Source organism: Salvelinus fontinalis, unplaced genomic scaffold, assembly GCF_029448725.1.
Source record: "Salvelinus fontinalis isolate EN_2023a unplaced genomic scaffold, ASM2944872v1 scaffold_0056, whole genome shotgun sequence".
In the NCBI taxonomy this organism is placed as follows: Eukaryota; Metazoa; Chordata; class Actinopteri; order Salmoniformes; family Salmonidae; genus Salvelinus; species Salvelinus fontinalis.
Genome location: NW_026600265.1, coordinates 610,161 through 624,342, shown reverse-complemented (window position 1 = coordinate 624,342; position 14,182 = coordinate 610,161). Strand labels below are relative to the sequence as shown.

At 42.1% G+C, this 14,182-nt stretch overlaps 1 long non-coding RNA gene across 1 annotated transcript; it reads right to left on the bottom strand.

Annotated features, from left to right (window-relative positions):
* Positions 1 to 8,177: 8,177 nt before the first annotated feature.
* On the bottom strand, positions 8,178 to 13,434 carry LOC129842607 (uncharacterized). The gene is made up of 2 exons (XR_008757643.1): positions 11,238 to 13,434; positions 8,178 to 11,105 (listed from the first exon to the last, which is right to left on the bottom strand). It is a non-coding gene; the product is annotated as an uncharacterized LOC129842607 (long non-coding RNA).
* Between the last annotated feature and the right edge of the window lie 748 nt (positions 13,435 to 14,182).

Genomic DNA, 14,182 nt, shown 5'->3' with positions numbered 1-14,182 from the left:
GATGTGCAGTGGAATCAACCTGGTGCTGAAATTAAAAGACGTCATAGAGGATTTTAGGAATGTTTTATTTGTTCTATGTGACTGTTATACTGTATACCTCTGTGTGCTATGTAGACCTACTATATGTGAGAGAGCTACAAAGAATAATTCCTATATATTACTTTTAATAGGTACTTGCAAATGGCAAATATACTACTTGAATAAAATGGATTAAACTACTTCTGATTGAGTTTGGAACTGTTAGATCATTTCTGTACAACAGTCGCTATCCACGCTTATAAACCCAGGGTCGTTAGACTATATAATGATATTGTGTACGTACGATGAGATTATATTTAAGAAAAGAGGACAGAGGACACAGGGACATGGTTATGCTAGTTGGATTAGTCTGCTGGTTTGACGCTCAAAAAGCGGCTTCACTCCGAGGAGCTGCTGTAGTGTTGCCGGTGCAGAGAAAATAGGCTGGGCTCTGTGAGGACGATGGCAGTCAGAGGCAGGAACACGGCTGCGTTACGACACCAGTCAAATCGATGAGCAGCTCTACTATCTCGCTTGTAGCTCGGCGGACGAGAGTCTTTCACATGTGAACATCCAACCACGTCTGTTTTATCCAACCACGGCTGAATTGTCCGACCAATGTTAAGTCTATGGGAGTTCAGAAACATTTTTCTTCGACCGATGGTGTCCATTTATTCAACTAATTCCGTATAAATGTACTTCCTGTTTCAACACAGTGGGCGGGTTCAACACGTATAAGTTTATATTATATATTCATATTTATGTCGTGTAAAGTCTCCCTACACTTCATGTAAGTATTCAGCCCATACAATATGAATTTCTGTTAAAAGTGGATTTAGGTCTTGTTTATTCTTACTGGCGGAACGGAGGTGAAGCGAAGTAACGGCACCATTGAGCTATAATAATAAGAGACCCTTTCCTCTGCTTCCTTATAAATGGACTTCCTGTTTCAACACAGTGGGCGGATTCAACACCTATAGGTTCATTTGTTGATATTTATGTCATGTTAAGTCTTCATACACTTAATACCAGTATTCAGCCTATAAATTAAGGTTATATCTATTAAATGTGCAATTAAATTAATTAATTTAATGATTTGATTTATTTAGGTGATGTTTTGCAGTGCTACCAGCAGAGGGCAGTGTGACACAACAACTAGGTCTGGCTGAAAGACCCTAGACCAGTGGTTCCCAACCTGTGGTCCCTGGGGGTGGTGCAGCTGGTCTGCAATTATTTAGAGATTGTTGTATTTTATTATTCAAAAATAATAACAGTTGGGAGTATTAATGGTAATTTTACATTCCTTTTCACAATGCAAATAGTTTCTAATAATAATAGACCTTTACAGGCCTTGTTACATCCACATGTATTGATAGGATTTGACCATCAATATATTTGATGTGAAAGAAATCAGCGACTCCGTGAATGGTGGTCGTCAAGAGCTTTTGACGATGATTTGATGGTCTCCAGAATGGGAAAGGTTGGGAACCGCTGAGCTAGACAGTCACATCTGTGTGGTAACATGACAGGATGGGAACCGCTGAGATAGACAGTCACATCTGTGAGGTAACATGATAGGATGGGAACCGCTGAGATAGACAGTCACATCTGTGAGGTAACATGATAGGATGGGAACCGCTGAGATAGACAGTCACATCTGTGAGGTAACATGATAGGATGGGAACCACTGAGATAGACAGTCACATCTGTGTGGTAACATGATAGGATGGGAACCGCTGAGCTAGACAGTCACATCTGTGTGGTAACATGATAGGATGGGAACCGCTGAGATAGACAGTCACATCTGTGAGGTAACATGATAGGATGGGAACCGCTGAGATAGACAGTCACATCTGTGAGGTAACATGATAGGATGGGAACCACTGAGATAGACAGTCACATCTGTGAGGTAACATGATAGGATGGGAACCACTGAGATAGACAGTCACATCTGTGAGGTAACATGATAGGATGGGAACCGCTGAGATAGACAGTCACATCTGTGTGGTAACATGATAGGATGGGAACCGCTGAGATAGACAGTCACATCTGTGAGGTAACATGATAGGATGGGAACCACTGAGATAGACAGTCACATCTGTGTGGTAACATGATAGGATGGGAACCACTGAGATAGACAGTCACATCTGTGTGGTAACATGACAGGATGGGTAACCAATGATATACAATGATTCTGCAAACCCAAAACAGACTGATTATTATGTATAGTATTTGACGTTACATTGAACTAATCACAGTAATCAGAGACCAACTCACATACACAGATAGACCCATACAGACAGACACACACACAGTATATACAAAGACACAGACACACACACACAGTATATACACACAAAACGCATTCCTTTTAATTGACATGTACTCCATGTATTTGACAGGGATACTGGACATCAATAAATCCTTCTGTAAATGTACCAGATTTTTCCACATAGACACACCCTATGTGTTGTAATCAAATCAACTATAGGTCTGTGCACTGAGCTTGTCTGATGCTTTAAGCGCACTGTTCAATAAAACAATTAAGACACTAATGACTCAAGAGGGAGCCAGAGATCAAGATAATCAGAAGAAAAGCTGTCATCGAGGCAAAGGTTGGCTACTTTGAAGAATCTAAAATATATTTTGATTTGTTTAACACTTTTTCGGTTACTACATGATTCCATATGTGTTATTTCATAGTTTTGTCTTCACTAGTATTCTACAATGTAGAAAATAGCCAAAAATTTAGAAAAACTGACAAACTAAATAACTAACGTTTGACTGGGACTGTATATAATTAATATTTACAAGACATACAGTACCAATCAAAGTACTCTCTCTCTCCATCAGTGCTCTCCCTACTTTTAACCTACTTCTGTCATTTCTCAATCTCTTTTTACTGTTAAACACTCAGCCTTGAGTCTCTGTCTGTCCCAAATGGTAATCTATTCCCTATGTAGGGCACTACTTTAGACCAGGACCCTATTCCCTATGTAGTGCACTACTTTTGACCAGGGCCCTATTCCCTATGTAGGGCACTACTTTTGACCAGGGCCCTATTCCCTATGTAGGGCACTACTTTTGACCAGGGCCCTATTCCCTATGTAGGGCACTACTTTTGACCAGGGCCCTATTCCCTATGTAGGGCACTACTTTTGACCAGGGTCCTATTCCCTGTGTAGTGCACTACTTTTGATTAGGGCCCTATTCCCTATGTAGTGCACTACTTTAGACCAGGGCCCTATTCCCTATATAGTGCACTACTTTAGACCAGGGCTCTATTCCCTATATAGTGCACTACTTTAGACCAGGGCCCTATTCCCTGTATAGTGCACTACTTTAGACCAGGGCCCTATTCCCTATCTAGTGCACTACTTTAGACCAGGGCCCTATTCCCTATATAGTGCACTACTTTAGACCAGGGCTCTATTCCCTATATAGTGCACTACTTTAGACCAGGGCCCTATTCCCTATATAGTGCACTACTTTAGACCAGGGCCCTATTCCCTATATAGTGCACTACTTTAGACCAGGGCTCTATTCCCTATATAGTGCACTACTTTAGACCAGGGCCCTATTCCCTATATAGTGCACTACTTTAGACCAGGGCCCTATTCCCTATCTAGTGCACTACTTTAGACCAGGACCCTATTCCCTATTAAGTGCACTACTTTAGACCAGGGCCCTATTCCCTATCTAGTGCACTACTTTAGACCAGGACCCTATTCCCTATATAGTGCACTACTTTAGACCAGGACCCTATTCCCCATGTAGGGCACTACTTTAGACCTAAAACGCATAAGTCTCGTCAATAACAACGACGAGACAGCCTACAGACAGACAAGAAGCGCAGTGTCTAACAGCGATGTGCAGTGGAATCAACCTGGAGCTGAAATTAAAGGACGTCATAGAGGATTTTAGGAATGTTTTATTTGTTCCATGTGACTGTTATACTGTATACCTCTGTGTGCTATGTAGACCTACTATATGTGAGAGAGCTACAAAGAATAATTCAAATGTATTACTTTTAAGAGGTACTTGCAAATGGCAAATATACTACTTGAATAAAATGGATTAAACTACTTGAATAAAACTTAGAAAAGCTTCTGATTGAGTTTGGAACTGTCAGATAATTTCTGTAGCACAGAAATATAACGATAGTAAAATGTAACGTAATGAAACAGGTAGGGAGCAGGCCTTGAACCCTCAACCTTGTAGCCCGAAGTCCAGCGCGCTATTGACTGCGCCCCAAAAGCATGCTCAAGCGGAAGAGTCGCTATCCGCGCTTATAAACCCAGGGTCGTTACACTATATAATGATATTGTGTACGTACGATGATATTATATTTAAGAAAAGAGGACAGAGGACACAGGGACATGGTTATGCTAGTTGGATTAGTCTGCTGGTTTGACGCTCAAAAAGCGGCTTCACTCCGAGGAGCTGCTGTAGTGTTGCCGGTGCAGAGAAAATAGGCTGGGCTCTGTGAGGACGATGGCAGTCAGAGGCAGGAACACGGCTGCGTTACGACACCAGTCAAATCGATGAGCAGCTCTACTATCTCGGTTGTAGCTCGGCGGACGAGAGTCTTTCACATGAGAACATCCAACCACAGCTGTTTTATCCAACCACGGCTGAATTGTCCGACAAATGTCAAGTCAGTCACTATAAAACCAAGCTGTACTGGATAGAAAATAATAGACAGTAAGTTATCCTACCCGGGCGAAGCATACAACTAATCTACTGGAGAAATGTATGTCTCACTTTTGTAAGTGAATGGAAATACAAGTCACTATAAAACAAGCACTGCCTCTCTACTCACTGACACTCTGAGCTGTAAAACGAAACCAGAAGGGAGCTGCCAGCCGCCATCATCATCAGAACAAATCAGCCAGAAGTCAGAAACACTCCGATTGACTGCTGCTAAGGCTTGAACACTGCCAGAGAGAACTGCCTTGATTATGAGGGGGAAAGGTGTAATGACTGTTTTCCTACTTGCACTTGTTGCAAAATCCTCTGTGTCTCTTCCTATCACTATAACAGTGATGTTGAATCAACCAGTTACACCGCCCTGCTCTGGATCATGCCATGGTGATAGAAATAAGACGGGAAGGAAAGAACCATAGAATAAATGGAACATTCCGCTATCACTCCGTGGATCCAAGACCAAGAAAACACATCCCCTCAGGAAAAACCACTGGCATGTCACGCTCTGCTCTGTCGTCGCTGCCAGCCACCAGCATGACTGATACACACTTCATCGGCGTCTCTCTACTTGGCACTGTGTGATAGTCTCGGCTCCCATTGACAACTTCACCCCTTACACACCGGCATAGCCACGCTCTGCTCTGTCGTCGCTGCCAGCCACCAGCATGACTGATACACACTTCATCCGCGTCTCTCTACTTGGCACTGTGTGATAGTCTCGGCTCCCATTTACACACCGGCATAGCTGAGGGGGGAGAGAGATTCGGAAGAAATGCTGAGCTCCGCTGCAGCCCCGCCCACTGAAATCCTACGAGGCCGTCTACAATTGACACGCAACATTGCCTCAACCAATGGTTGTGTGCCATGTCACTGACAATAATAAAATACATCTTTCATGCAGAACTCTCCGTCTTCAGTCTTTCAAATAATATGTTTAGATATTAAGGAGGCTGTATGTTTGTATTATCACAGCACTATAATAAAAAGGGTTCCTCAGAATCCATTGTGAGACTAAAAACGTCATAAGTCTCGTCAATAACAACGACGAGACAGCCCATAGACAGACACTAAGCGCAGTGTCTAACAGCGATGTGCAGTGGAATCAACCTGGTGCTGAAATTAAAAGACGTCATAGAGGATTTTAGGAATGTTTTATTTGTTCTATGTGACTGTTATACTGTATACCTCTGTGTGCTATGTAGACCTACTATATGTGAGAGAGCTACAAAGAATAATTCCTATATATTACTTTTAATAGGTACTTGCAAATGGCAAATATACTACTTGAATAAAATGGATTAAACTACTTCTGATTGAGTTTGGAACTGTTAGATCATTTCTGTACAACAGTCGCTATCCACGCTTATAAACCCAGGGTCGTTAGACTATATAATGATATTGTGTACGTACGATGAGATTATATTTAAGAAAAGAGGACAGAGGACACAGGGACATGGTTATGCTAGTTGGATTAGTCTGCTGGTTTGACGCTCAAAAAGCGGCTTCACTCCGAGGAGCTGCTGTAGTGTTGCCGGTGCAGAGAAAATAGGCTGGGCTCTGTGAGGACGATGGCAGTCAGAGGCAGGAACACGGCTGCGTTACGACACCAGTCAAATCGATGAGCAGCTCTACTATCTCGCTTGTAGCTCGGCGGACGAGAGTCTTTCACATGTGAACATCCAACCACGTCTGTTTTATCCAACCACGGCTGAATTGTCCGACCAATGTTAAGTCTATGGGAGTTCAGAAACATTTTTCTTCGACCGATGGTGTCCATTTATTCAACTAATTCCGTATAAATGTACTTCCTGTTTCAACACAGTGGGCGGGTTCAACACGTATAAGTTTATATTATATATTCATATTTATGTCGTGTAAAGTCTCCCTACACTTCATGTAAGTATTCAGCCCATACAATATGAATTTCTGTTAAAAGTGGATTTAGGTCTTGTTTATTCTTACTGGCGGAACGGAGGTGAAGCGAAGTAACGGCACCATTGAGCTATAATAATAAGAGACCCTTTCCTCTGCTTCCTTATAAATGGACTTCCTGTTTCAACACAGTGGGCGGATTCAACACCTATAGGTTCATTTGTTGATATTTATGTCATGTTAAGTCTTCATACACTTAATACCAGTATTCAGCCTATAAATTAAGGTTATATCTATTAAATGTGCAATTAAATTAATTAATTTAATGATTTGATTTATTTAGGTGATGTTTTGCAGTGCTACCAGCAGAGGGCAGTGTGACACAACAACTAGGTCTGGCTGAAAGACCCTAGACCAGTGGTTCCCAACCTGTGGTCCCTGGGGGTGGTGCAGCTGGTCTGCAATTATTTAGAGATTGTTGTATTTTATTATTCAAAAATAATAACAGTTGGGAGTATTAATGGTAATTTTACATTCCTTTTCACAATGCAAATAGTTTCTAATAATAATAGACCTTTACAGGCCTTGTTACATCCACATGTATTGATAGGATTTGACCATCAATATATTTGATGTGAAAGAAATCAGCGACTCCGTGAATGGTGGTCGTCAAGAGCTTTTGACGATGATTTGATGGTCTCCAGAATGGGAAAGGTTGGGAACCGCTGAGCTAGACAGTCACATCTGTGTGGTAACATGACAGGATGGGAACCGCTGAGATAGACAGTCACATCTGTGAGGTAACATGATAGGATGGGAACCGCTGAGATAGACAGTCACATCTGTGAGGTAACATGATAGGATGGGAACCGCTGAGATAGACAGTCACATCTGTGAGGTAACATGATAGGATGGGAACCACTGAGATAGACAGTCACATCTGTGTGGTAACATGATAGGATGGGAACCGCTGAGCTAGACAGTCACATCTGTGTGGTAACATGATAGGATGGGAACCGCTGAGATAGACAGTCACATCTGTGAGGTAACATGATAGGATGGGAACCGCTGAGATAGACAGTCACATCTGTGAGGTAACATGATAGGATGGGAACCACTGAGATAGACAGTCACATCTGTGAGGTAACATGATAGGATGGGAACCACTGAGATAGACAGTCACATCTGTGAGGTAACATGATAGGATGGGAACCGCTGAGATAGACAGTCACATCTGTGTGGTAACATGATAGGATGGGAACCGCTGAGATAGACAGTCACATCTGTGAGGTAACATGATAGGATGGGAACCACTGAGATAGACAGTCACATCTGTGTGGTAACATGATAGGATGGGAACCACTGAGATAGACAGTCACATCTGTGTGGTAACATGACAGGATGGGTAACCAATGATATACAATGATTCTGCAAACCCAAAACAGACTGATTATTATGTATAGTATTTGACGTTACATTGAACTAATCACAGTAATCAGAGACCAACTCACATACACAGATAGACCCATACAGACAGACACACACACAGTATATACAAAGACACAGACACACACACACAGTATATACACACAAAACGCATTCCTTTTAATTGACATGTACTCCATGTATTTGACAGGGATACTGGACATCAATAAATCCTTCTGTAAATGTACCAGATTTTTCCACATAGACACACCCTATGTGTTGTAATCAAATCAACTATAGGTCTGTGCACTGAGCTTGTCTGATGCTTTAAGCGCACTGTTCAATAAAACAATTAAGACACTAATGACTCAAGAGGGAGCCAGAGATCAAGATAATCAGAAGAAAAGCTGTCATCGAGGCAAAGGTTGGCTACTTTGAAGAATCTAAAATATATTTTGATTTGTTTAACACTTTTTCGGTTACTACATGATTCCATATGTGTTATTTCATAGTTTTGTCTTCACTAGTATTCTACAATGTAGAAAATAGCCAAAAATTTAGAAAAACTGACAAACTAAATAACTAACGTTTGACTGGGACTGTATATAATTAATATTTACAAGACATACAGTACCAATCAAAGTACTCTCTCTCTCCATCAGTGCTCTCCCTACTTTTAACCTACTTCTGTCATTTCTCAATCTCTTTTTACTGTTAAACACTCAGCCTTGAGTCTCTGTCTGTCCCAAATGGTAATCTATTCCCTATGTAGGGCACTACTTTAGACCAGGACCCTATTCCCTATGTAGTGCACTACTTTTGACCAGGGCCCTATTCCCTATGTAGGGCACTACTTTTGACCAGGGCCCTATTCCCTATGTAGGGCACTACTTTTGACCAGGGCCCTATTCCCTATGTAGGGCACTACTTTTGACCAGGGCCCTATTCCCTATGTAGGGCACTACTTTTGACCAGGGTCCTATTCCCTGTGTAGTGCACTACTTTTGATTAGGGCCCTATTCCCTATGTAGTGCACTACTTTAGACCAGGGCCCTATTCCCTATATAGTGCACTACTTTAGACCAGGGCTCTATTCCCTATATAGTGCACTACTTTAGACCAGGGCCCTATTCCCTGTATAGTGCACTACTTTAGACCAGGGCCCTATTCCCTATCTAGTGCACTACTTTAGACCAGGGCCCTATTCCCTATATAGTGCACTACTTTAGACCAGGGCTCTATTCCCTATATAGTGCACTACTTTAGACCAGGGCCCTATTCCCTATATAGTGCACTACTTTAGACCAGGGCCCTATTCCCTATATAGTGCACTACTTTAGACCAGGGCTCTATTCCCTATATAGTGCACTACTTTAGACCAGGGCCCTATTCCCTATATAGTGCACTACTTTAGACCAGGGCCCTATTCCCTATCTAGTGCACTACTTTAGACCAGGACCCTATTCCCTATTAAGTGCACTACTTTAGACCAGGGCCCTATTCCCTATCTAGTGCACTACTTTAGACCAGGACCCTATTCCCTATATAGTGCACTACTTTAGACCAGGACCCTATTCCCCATGTAGGGCACTACTTTAGACCTAAAACGCATAAGTCTCGTCAATAACAACGACGAGACAGCCTACAGACAGACAAGAAGCGCAGTGTCTAACAGCGATGTGCAGTGGAATCAACCTGGAGCTGAAATTAAAGGACGTCATAGAGGATTTTAGGAATGTTTTATTTGTTCCATGTGACTGTTATACTGTATACCTCTGTGTGCTATGTAGACCTACTATATGTGAGAGAGCTACAAAGAATAATTCAAATGTATTACTTTTAAGAGGTACTTGCAAATGGCAAATATACTACTTGAATAAAATGGATTAAACTACTTGAATAAAACTTAGAAAAGCTTCTGATTGAGTTTGGAACTGTCAGATAATTTCTGTAGCACAGAAATATAACGATAGTAAAATGTAACGTAATGAAACAGGTAGGGAGCAGGCCTTGAACCCTCAACCTTGTAGCCCGAAGTCCAGCGCGCTATTGACTGCGCCCCAAAAGCATGCTCAAGCGGAAGAGTCGCTATCCGCGCTTATAAACCCAGGGTCGTTACACTATATAATGATATTGTGTACGTACGATGATATTATATTTAAGAAAAGAGGACAGAGGACACAGGGACATGGTTATGCTAGTTGGATTAGTCTGCTGGTTTGACGCTCAAAAAGCGGCTTCACTCCGAGGAGCTGCTGTAGTGTTGCCGGTGCAGAGAAAATAGGCTGGGCTCTGTGAGGACGATGGCAGTCAGAGGCAGGAACACGGCTGCGTTACGACACCAGTCAAATCGATGAGCAGCTCTACTATCTCGGTTGTAGCTCGGCGGACGAGAGTCTTTCACATGAGAACATCCAACCACAGCTGTTTTATCCAACCACGGCTGAATTGTCCGACAAATGTCAAGTCAGTCACTATAAAACCAAGCTGTACTGGATAGAAAATAATAGACAGTAAGTTATCCTACCCGGGCGAAGCATACAACTAATCTACTGGAGAAATGTATGTCTCACTTTTGTAAGTGAATGGAAATACAAGTCACTATAAAACAAGCACTGCCTCTCTACTCACTGACACTCTGAGCTGTAAAACGAAACCAGAAGGGAGCTGCCAGCCGCCATCATCATCAGAACAAATCAGCCAGAAGTCAGAAACACTCCGATTGACTGCTGCTAAGGCTTGAACACTGCCAGAGAGAACTGCCTTGATTATGAGGGGGAAAGGTGTAATGACTGTTTTCCTACTTGCACTTGTTGCAAAATCCTCTGTGTCTCTTCCTATCACTATAACAGTGATGTTGAATCAACCAGTTACACCGCCCTGCTCTGGATCATGCCATGGTGATAGAAATAAGACGGGAAGGAAAGAACCATAGAATAAATGGAACATTCCGCTATCACTCCGTGGATCCAAGACCAAGAAAACACATCCCCTCAGGAAAAACCACTGGCATGTCACGCTCTGCTCTGTCGTCGCTGCCAGCCACCAGCATGACTGATACACACTTCATCGGCGTCTCTCTACTTGGCACTGTGTGATAGTCTCGGCTCCCATTGACAACTTCACCCCTTACACACCGGCATAGCCACGCTCTGCTCTGTCGTCGCTGCCAGCCACCAGCATGACTGATACACACTTCATCCGCGTCTCTCTACTTGGCACTGTGTGATAGTCTCGGCTCCCATTTACACACCGGCATAGCTGAGGGGGGAGAGAGATTCGGAAGAAATGCTGAGCTCCGCTGCAGCCCCGCCCACTGAAATCCTACGAGGCCGTCTACAATTGACACGCAACATTGCCTCAACCAATGGTTGTGTGCCATGTCACTGACAATAATAAAATACATCTTTCATGCAGAACTCTCCGTCTTCAGTCTTTCAAATAATATGTTTAGATATTAAGGAGGCTGTATGTTTGTATTATCACAGCACTATAATAAAAAGGGTTCCTCAGAATCCATTGTGAGACTAAAAACGTCATAAGTCTCGTCAATAACAACGACGAGACAGCCTACAGACAGACAAGAAGCGCAGTGTCTAACAGCGATGTGCAGTGGAATCAACCTGGTGCTGAAATTAAAGGACGTCATAGAGGATTTTAGGAATGTTTTATTTGTTCTATGTGACTGTTATACTGTATACCTCTGTGTGCTATGTAGACCTACTATATGTGAGAGAGCTACAAAGAATAATTCCTATATATTACTTTTAATAGGTACTTGCAAATGGCAAATATACTACTTGAATAAAATGGATTAAACTACTTCTGATTGAGTTTGGAACTGTTAGATCATTTCTGTACAACAGTCGCTATCCACGCTTATAAACCCAGGGTCGTTAGACTATATAATGATATTGTGTACGTACGATGATATTATGATATATAAGAAAAGAGGACAGAGGACACAGGGACATGGTTATGCTAGTTGGATTAGTCTGCTGGTTTGACGCTCAAAAAGCGGCTTCACTCCGAGGAGCTGCTGTAGTGTTGCCGATGCAGAGAAAATAGGCTGGGCTCTGTGAGGACGATGGCAGTCAGAGGCAGGAACACGGCTGCGTTACGACACCAGTCAAATCGATGAGCAGCTCTACTATCTCGCTTGTAGCTCGGCGGACGAGAGTCTTTCACATGTGAACATCCAACCACGTCTGTTTTATCCAACCACGGCTGAATTGTCCGACCAATGTTAAGTCTATGGGAGTTCAGAAACATTTTTCTTCGACCGATGGTGTCCATTTATTCAACTAATTCCGTATAAATGTACTTCCTGTTTCAACACAGTGGGCGGGTTCAACACGTATAAGTTTATATTATATATTCATATTTATGTCGTGTAAAGTCTCCCTACACTTCATGTAAGTATTCAGCCCATACAATATGAATTTCTGTTAAAAGTGGATTTAGGTCTTGTTTATTCTTACTGGCGGAACGGAGGTGAAGCGAAGTAACGGCACCATTGAGCTATAATAATAAGAGACCCTTTCCTCTGCTTCCTTATAAATGGACTTCCTGTTTCAACACAGTGGGCGGATTCAACACCTATAGGTTCATTTGTTGATATTTATGTCATGTTAAGTCTTCATACACTTAATACCAGTATTCAGCCTATAAATTAAGGTTATATCTATTAAATGTGCAATTAAATTAATTAATTTAATGATTTGATTTATTTAGGTGATGTTTTGCAGTGCTACCAGCAGAGGGCAGTGTGACACAACAACTAGGTCTGGCTGAAAGACCCTAGACCAGTGGTTCCCAACCTGTGGTCCCTGGGGGTGGTGCAGCTGGTCTGCAATTATTTAGAGATTGTTGTATTTTATTATTCAAAAATAATAACAGTTGGGAGTATTAATGGTAATTTTACATTCCTTTTCACAATGCAAATAGTTTCTAATAATAATAGACCTTTACAGGCCTTGTTACATCCACATGTATTGATAGGATTTGACCATCAATATATTTGATGTGAAAGAAATCAGCGACTCCGTGAATGGTGGTCGTCAAGAGCTTTTGACGATGATTTGATGGTCTCCAGAATGGGAAAGGTTGGGAACCGCTGAGCTAGACAGTCACATCTGTGTGGTAACATGATAGAATGGGAACCGCTGAGATAGACAGTCACATCTGTGTGGTAACATGATAGGATGGGAACCACTGAGATAGACAGTCACATCTGTGTGGTAACATGATAGGATGGGAACCGCTGAGCTAGACAGTCACATCTGTGTGGTAACATGATAGGATGGGAACCGCTGAGATAGACAGTCACATCTGTGAGGTAACATGATAGGATGGGAACCGCTGAGATAGACAGTCACATCTGTGAGGTAACATGATAGGATGGGAACCACTGAGATAGACAGTCACATCTGTGAGGTAACATGATAGGATGGGAACCACTGAGATAGACAGTCACATCTGTGAGGTAACATGATAGGATGGGAACCGCTGAGATAGACAGTCACATCTGTGTGGTAACATGATAGGATGGGAACCGCTGAGATAGACAGTCACATCTGTGAGGTAACATGATAGGATGGGAACCACTGAGATAGACAGTCACATCTGTGTGGTAACATGACAGGATGGGTAACCAATGATATACAATGATTCTGCAAACCCAAAACAGACTGATTATTATGTATAGTATTTGACGTTACATTGAACTAATCACAGTAATCAGAGACCAACTCACATACACAGATAGACCCATACAGACAGACACACACACAGTATATACAAAGACACACACACACACACACACACACACACACACACACACACACACACACACACACACACACACACAGTATATACACACAAAACGCATTCCTTTTAATTGACATGTACTCCATGTATTTGACTGGGATACTGGACATCAATAAATCCTTCTGTAAATGTACCAGATTTTTCCACATAGACACACCCTATGTGTTGTAATCAAATCAACTATAGGTCTGTGCACTGAGCTTGTCTGATGCTTTAAGCGCACTGTTCAATAAAACAATTAAGACACTAATGACTCAAGAGGGAGCCAGAGATCAAGATAATCAGAAGAAAAGCTGTCATCAAGGAGAAGGTTGGCTACTTTGAAGAATCT